We start from the raw sequence: 8324 nt of genomic DNA on the forward strand, positions 1-8324 counted from the left end.
ACGTGGTACCCAGAACCAGGGAGAGTTGGGATTCTGATGTGGCCTGGATTTAAGAAAGGTTCCCTGAGGCTAAAATCCAAGCTGCTCAATTTTATTCCTTTCTGATGACTTTAATAATACCAAGAAAACCATGGGAAGGACAATGACCTGAATTTTGGTCCTAGGAGCACAAGAGGTTTTAGGGCTAGGTAGAGTTTTAACATAATATTAATATGGGGTAGCTAGGTGGCACAATGGATGGAGTATCAGTGCTGGAGTCAGAAGGACCTGAGTTCAAATCTATCGCAGATACTTAATACTTAGCTGGGTGACCTTGGGCAAGTCTCTTAACCCCACTGCCTTGAAAAACATTATTATTATTATTATTATCATCATTATTATGGTAACAATAACCAGCATTATGTTAGTTTATTAAAACTTGTAAAACTTTTCCCCAAAATTCTCTTGATAGAAACCAACCATTTTATAAATGAAAAGACTGAGACACTATGCAAGATAGGAACTGTCCAAGATCTAGCAGGCCCTGGTGACAGAGTCCAAATTTTGCCCAACTCTTGAGTTATGTGTAAGTAACCCTCAAATCATCTTGATCCAGTGAGCAATTATTAAGCACCTACAATATGATGGACACAAAAAAGACAGAGACAAATATAAAATGATTGCAGCCCTGGAGGAGCTTTGGTCCCACTGGAGGACCCAGCATGGAAACAGAAGGCAACATAAGATTTGAGAAGCAGATCACTGATGACCTGCAGCATCCAGAAAGACTTCCTGAAGAAATTAGCTGAGCTGAGTCTGGGAAGCGAATTTAACATGTTCTAAAACCCTTTGAAGGAGGGAATCCATCAATGCTTCCAAGCTCCCCTCCAGCCCTGACTATTGAGATATCTTTCTCTTCCCTACCCTCTGCTGACCTGCCATCTCACTTCTCGAAAAATTCCATATTCTTTTTTTTTAATTCCATATTCTCCTGGCGGTCTTGCAGCCATTTCAAAATCAACACACTCCAAACAACACATCCTTCCTCCAAGGCCATCTTCTCTCTCCTCTTCTGAAGTCTATTATTTTTTAAGTATCTCAGCCACCCGGGCTTACCGGCTCCAAGTCATTAAAGCCTCTTCATTTCAATCTGCTGCCGAGTCCTGTGGATTGAATTTCCATAGCATCTCTCCTATACACTTCCTTCTCTCCTCTGACACACTATCCTTCTCATTCAGATCCTCATCAACTCACGCCTGGAATCTTCCAGGAAGCCGCTGCCAGATCCCTCTTCCCCAATCCAGTCCATCCTCCAACTAGCACCAATGCGATCTTCTTAAATTCCACTTTGATGCTCTACCATTCCATTCAATAAAATCCATTGACTTCCTCTTGCCTCAAGTATAAATACAAGATCCTCTAGTTGGGTTTGAAAGTCATTCTACTCCTTGATCCTTTCCCTCCTCCCAGTCTTCTGACATCTTATACTCCCACATACACACACAGATTCAGTGATACACTAACATCTGTCTCCTTGCTATTCCTTGAACTAGACATTTTCACCAGTTATTCTCCCTTGCCTAGAATTCTCAACTCAAGTAATGATGATGATGATGATGATGATGATATTTGTCCTTCATTTTTGAAGAAGACCCTGACATCAGGGAGGTGATGCCATGATAAGCACATGAATTGGATTTTATTGAGGGAGGTTGTGCTAAGTCACCAGTCTCACCATCTCCTCCAGATCCATGTTCAGTGGCCACATAGGAATCAGGATGACTGACTGGAGATGGCCCCAGATGTGAGGCAATCAGAGTTAAGTGACTTGCTCAAGGTCACACAGCTAGTACGTGTCAAGTGTCTTGAGGTCAGATTCAAACTGTTGTCCTCCTGACTCCAAGCTAATACTCTATCCTCTATTCCTCCTAGCAACTCAAGTCCTACCTCTCTCTGAGATAATCTCCAATTTATCTTGTTTCTATCCTATTTGTATACCACTGTTCTATGTTGTCCCCCCTTCTTTTAGATGGCAAGTCCCTTGAGAGAACTGACTAGGTTTTGATTTGTTTTGTTTTCTCTGTCTTCTTTTGCATTTGTAGCACATAACATACTTTATAAATATATTTTGTCTTATTGATTTTGATTTCACAATTCTCCATGATTCTCAAATTCTTTTTGCCTGTTCCCCAGTAGAGTAGAAGATGAGGGTGGCATTTTAGCCTTCCAAGCCTATAGGCAAAGTTGAAAGGACTCAGAAGAAGATGTAGATGGACCCAATTAGCCTTGGCACTCTTTTGTTAAACATTTTTTAGTTTTCAAAGTTGATTTTAAAAGTCTTGGAATCTTCCTCACTGTGGTGTCCATTCCAATGTTGTTGAAAGTTTTTTAAATGCATTTGAAGAGTCCTTTTAAAAGTTAACTTTTTTCCCTTGCCAAACCCCACCCCAAAGTACAGTTTTACAACAGTTAGAATTGTCTCCAAAAGCCCATCCCTGAGGAGTGTGCTGACAGACGCCCAGTGCCAACAGTCAGCCCAGGATCATAGCTCGGTTTGTTTTTCTTCACACATGAGGAAAACTGAGACAGGTTTCATTATCATTCCTTCTTCTGAGACCCTCCAGATTTAGACCTCTGTCTAGGAACTTGGCTCCCTGCCCCACCCCCAACTCGTGGTTACCTTTCCTCTACTGTATTTTCTCATAGTTTGTCTAGAAAAATCAAAGAATTACAGACTTTCTGAGTCAGAGGGCATCTAGTTCACTGCCTATTTGAGCATGACTCCAAGGTTTAGAGTTCTTAGAGAAAGACAGGACCTCAGATGCCATCTTGTTCAAATCCCTCTTTTTATAGGAGGAGATGAGAATAGGAAGGTTTTGGTGGCTTTCATGAGGCCATACAGGCAATAACTCTCAGAATGGGGATTTGAACATAGTTCTGGCCCCAAAGACAATAGCCTTTCTAGTGGCAAATGAAAGCTTTGTTTGAAGACTTCTAGTCACAGGGAGCAAACTACCTCATGAAGTGACCCATTTTCTCCATTTTAGAAAGGTTGACTTTGACCTTCCCCTAGACTTGGGCCTAAATCTCTCTCAAGTCCTTTTCCCCTATACTCTTTTTCTATCTTTCCTGGTTCTTTCTCTTAGAACAACGGACAAAAGAGAAATGGACTATGGGGGGATGGAGGGTTCCCCCTTCTTAGAGCTCAGCTCAGTCAACCATTTGTCAAAGAACATATATTCTTGTTCAGATCTGGGCTAGACTAGACAGCCTCTGAAGTCCTTTATGTTTCCAAGATACTTTGGTGTCTTCCCTCCATAAAACACACCTTCGAATATTTGAATATGGCTCTCATGTCTCACCAGAATCTTCATTCCCCTTGAGTAAGTACCTCACATCATTGGCTTTTGGACATCTGGAGTCACCCACCAATGCTTACATTGCATAGTATAGAAAACCCAGGGATGGAGAACCTGTCCATAGTTACTCAGATCATGGTACTTGTCAGATCTGGGATTTGGACTCCAAGTCCAGATTCAAAATTCTCTGGATAGTCTCCAATTCAACATCCCTGCTTAAGTTGTATTGACCAAATCATGCTCCAAAAATGATCAGAGCAGAGCAGAATGGAGCAGGACTAGAATTCCTCTATTTTTGAGCACTGTGTTTTTTTGAATGCAGTCCAAGATTAAATGAGAATTTTAGGCAGTCGCATCCCACTGCTAACTTAAGTAGAGCCTCCAATTCTTTACCCTTCCCTTCCAGGTCCTGGTTGAGTCATGCCTGCTGGCATGCAGGATTTTAAAGTTATCCCCCTTGCCTTTCATCTTATTAATTTTTCCCCAAGGTTCTCCTCCTGAGTGCTTGGGGGAAGCTGTGGTCACTTTTCATATTTCCTCCTCATTAATACATCTGCATGTTTAATCTGCTGGATTATACAATGTGATGTGTGGGCTTGCAGGCAACATTGAAAAAGCCGAATGGAAATGTGCAAAAGCCCATTCACAATCTCCTTTGTTCTTCAGTGTTTCCAATTGAAAGGCTTCCAGAGGGTCCCAGAAGAAGATGTCAGAGTGTGGATAGATATGAACTGATTGGAGAAGCTCTCCAGGATGAGAAAGATTCAGATGACTCCCAAATGACCTTCCTGGAGATGTTGACAGGCCTTCAACTAATGGGAGATGGAGGGTGATGAAGAAATTCAATCAGGGAGACCAACCAGAAAATCTCAGAACCTCAGAAGAAGATCCCTAAAATGTTGTTCTGCCTGATTAGAGCAGCTCCTGGACTATGGGATTGGGATTTATACCATCCACTTCTCCAGGCAGAATGCTTAGTGAGCCAAATATGAGAAACACCATGCTAAGCTCCAGGGATACAAAGAAAGACAAAAGGCAACCCTTGTCCTCAAGGGGCTTACAGTCAAGCCAAGGCCACATAGTTCATAAGTGTCAAATCCTTCTCTGCTATATGACATGAAGTAAATCACCCTGAGTCCTGAATCTGTCAATGAGAGGATTAGGTTTGATGATCTTCAACAATGCTATTCAGCAACAATGGGGCAGATCTGAGTTTAAATTCTGCCTCAGACATTTGCTTTGCTGTATGACCCTAAACAGAGTCATTGCAAGTCTCAGCCTCAGTTTCCTTATATGTAAAATGGAGATGATCATCATCCCCAGCTCCTAGAGCTTTCTGAGGATCAAATGAGATGGTATTTATAAATACTTTGCAAATCTATGGAAAGATTGGCCCTCATCACCAAGTGTTTATCATGTACTATATACTATGTAAAGCATTGGGGGCATAAGAAAGGGAAGCCCTGCCCTCAAAGAGCTCACATTCTAAAGTCTGGCTATAAAGGAATTAATTATCTGATGAATGAATCACAGCATTTATCTGGCGCTTTAGGGCTTTGAACACTTGACATGGTATCTCTCCTTCAATCTCTGCCTTTCCATGGATAGAGCCTCAGAAACCTCTGGAATTCTGGTTCAGCTGGATCAGGTGGCAGCTGCTCCTAATTCCTTACTAGACCCAGAGGTTCTGCAAATTCATCCTTCCCTTCCCTTCTCAGGACAGGCAGTAAAGGTTGGCTGAGTGAATATTTATTGCTGCTATTGAATAAAATCCTCAGAGGCTCTATGGGAGGGAGGAGGAAGCCTGTGCCTCTTCCTGATGTTGGTCCAAGCAGCATCACTATCAGCATCAGGAGAATTTCTGATTAGAGCCACTAACTATGCAGACCTGCCTCTAACTCCTTTGTTCTGGAGAACAACGGGCTTGGAGCACAAGTGATTTTTGCAGAGTCTTTCCTTTGTACACATTGGTTTAATATTGGTGGTAATGAGTAAGCAAGGCTCTGGAGAGAAGCTGAGAGGTCTCCAGAGACACCTGGAAGAGATGTTTCCTCCCTGTTATTAATTAGATATGGCTGTCCTGAGGGGAGAAAAACATCCAGCAATATTGTGGGAGCTGGAATTCAAAGAGAACTAATTATAACAGATGACTTTTCTGGAGCCTTTTAATATTGGTGAAATTATTTAGATGCAGAGTCTCATTTGATTGTCACAACAGCACCTTCTTATGTAAGCATTGTTCTAGCTCCATTTTACAGATGAGGAAATTGCGATTTAGAGAGTTTTCCAGGGTCACTCATAAATGTCTGAGATAGGATGGGAGCCCAGTCTTTTCCCTTCCTTTCTCTTCCCTTCTCTTTCTTCTCATCTCTTCTTTCTGTTCCTCTTTCCTTCCCTTCCCTTTACTTTTCTTCTCTTCTTTCTTCCCTTTCCTTCTCTTCCTTTCTTTCTCTTCCCCACTCCTCCTCTCTTCTCATCTTTTTTCTTTAATCTGGTAGGAGAAACTCTCCAGGATGAGAATGATTCAGATGACTCCCAAATGACCTTCCTGGAGATGTTGACAGGCCTTCAACTAATGGGAGATGGAGGGCGCTGGAGAACCTCAACCAGGGAGTTGAAGACTGGCTCAAAACTCTAGGGAGACCAACCAGAAAATCTCAGAACCTCAGAAGAAGACCCCTAAGATATTGTTCTGCCTGATTAGAGCAGCTCCTGGCTCCAGTGAAGTTCTATTGATGTTTTTGATCACTAACATATTATTCTCCAAAATGGTGGCAAATATAGGGTTAATCTGGACAAGCCTGACCCTGTGCTAAGCTAGAAGGATGAGATGACTCCCATCCAATGGAGCTCTAAATGCTGAGGGGGCAGGGGAGGAGAAGGGTTTAGGAGTCAGAAGACATGGGCACTTTTTCACTTCTGCCACTTAGATGTCTGTCCCAGGGGACTTTTGTTTAACCTCTCTCAGAGCTCCAATATTGTTCTTCTGTAAAAGAAATGCTTTTGATGAAGACTCAGTTTCCTCCCAATACTGACCTTCTCTGTTCTCCCAGCTCTGACATTTTGTTTTCTCTGTTGTAAGACAGTTAGATGGTATCATGGACAAAGCACTGGCTCTGGAATCAAGAGGACCCAAGTTCAAATTCAGCCTTGGACAGCACACTTACTAGCTGTGTGAACTTGGGCAAGCCCCATAACCCTGATTGCCTCACATGCAAGGCTATCTCCAGGCATATGATTCCTATCTGGCCACTGCATCCAAATGGCTCTGAAGGAGAAAATGAGGCTGGTGAGTTAGCATGGCTCCCCTCAGTCAAATCCAATTCATGGGCTTGTCATAGCATCACCTCCCTCATATCATGTTCTTCTTCAGGAATGAAAGACAAGCAACACCAACATCATCATCTAAGACCCTACCCAGCTCAGATATGTTAAGATTCTCTAACTGAAATTTCTTCATCAAGGATGGCCTTATTGAAATCCTTCTTTCCCATGGCGTCTCTGCTCGTTCCCCAAGCCCCAGAAAGATCAGGAAGAAGGTGTTGGCCTTTGGTAATGAGCCCCATTGGACTTCCTCTATTATACTTCCCATGATATCTAATGGACCATCAAGTCTGAAGTCCTCAGTCGAGTACCTCCCCAGATCAACTATCTTTCATCTTCCTAGATGCTCAGACCCGGCTCACTAGGGCCAACTGAAATTGCATCCCAGGCTGTGGTTGACAAGAGAAGTGCCTGGTGGTTTTGTCTCCTGGTTTCAATTTAACCCTGGCTCTCCTCTAATCACCGGCGGGGAGTGCATTTCCTAATAATTTCTGCCTAACCAGTATCTCCTTGAACAAACTTCCGATGTTTCTGGGTTTGAAGCCCTGCCCCCAGGGTGGCAGGAGAGACACTCAGAGCCTTAATTATGAGCTGCCTTTGGAAGCCACAAATAAAAGCAAAACACCAATTAATTCCTTCCAAGAATTGAACTGCAGAAGCAGCCACCTTGCCCCCTCCTTAGCTATATGGGACCTGAGCTTGTCCTGGTAAAAGTGGGGGGTCCACGAATCTTTCAGAAACTGGCCGAGGCTTTCTTAATCACTTCCTTTAACAGGCTAACATCTTGTTTATAACAACCAATGACTCCAAATTTGATCATAATAATATTAATAAAAATAAACAAACAGGGAGTGTACCTAAGATTTCATTGGTCTGGGGTTCTCCCAGGTGATGAAACTCCCTTCTACTATGCTGAGTCTTCTAGAGCTCTCTAGAAAATTCAGAAGACTGGGGGCAGGTAGGTGGCACACTGAATAGCATGGTGATTCTAGAGTCAGGAGGATCTGAGTTCAAATCCAGCCTCAGACACTTAATAAATACCTAACTGCATGACCTTGGGCTAGTCATTTAACCCCATTGCCTTGCAGAAACCAAAAAGAAAGAAAGAAAATTCAGAAACCAAGGAATTTCCCCAGGTCACACAGCCAGCATGGAATAGCAATTGTGATAATATTAATGTTAAAATAGTAATATGGCACCTTAATGTTGGCAAAGCATTTTAACCTGAAAACAGCCTGGGAGGAAACCAAGGTTCAAGCTTGACAACTGATAAAACACTTTCTTCAAACCACCCCAAGAAATAAGGATGCTTCCATTGAGCAAGAGGGGAAGCTGAGACCAGAGAGACAAAGAGGCTGACCCAGGGTCATACAATTATGAACGATTCAGACTCAAACTTGATCATGGGTCTGCTAACTCTAAGATCTTTCCACTGAGGCACACTGCATCCACCATCTTGGGCATGGAAATGGATCATAGTGACCCAGAATTTCTGGAGGTTTTCTATTCCAGTAGTATGAACCCCTTTTACTAAGCTCAAGAGTTGGGTAGCCCACTGGCCTAAGTCTCCTCTGAATTCTCCTAGGCTGGGTTTTTCCATGGCTCAAACACTCAGGCCTCTTTTCCACCCCCGTCTGGCCATAAGGCTTAATTTGATCCATG

The sequence above is a fragment of the Macrotis lagotis genome, chromosome 1 (assembly GCF_037893015.1).
Source record: "Macrotis lagotis isolate mMagLag1 chromosome 1, bilby.v1.9.chrom.fasta, whole genome shotgun sequence".
NCBI classification, from domain to species: Eukaryota; Metazoa; Chordata; class Mammalia; order Peramelemorphia; family Peramelidae; genus Macrotis; species Macrotis lagotis.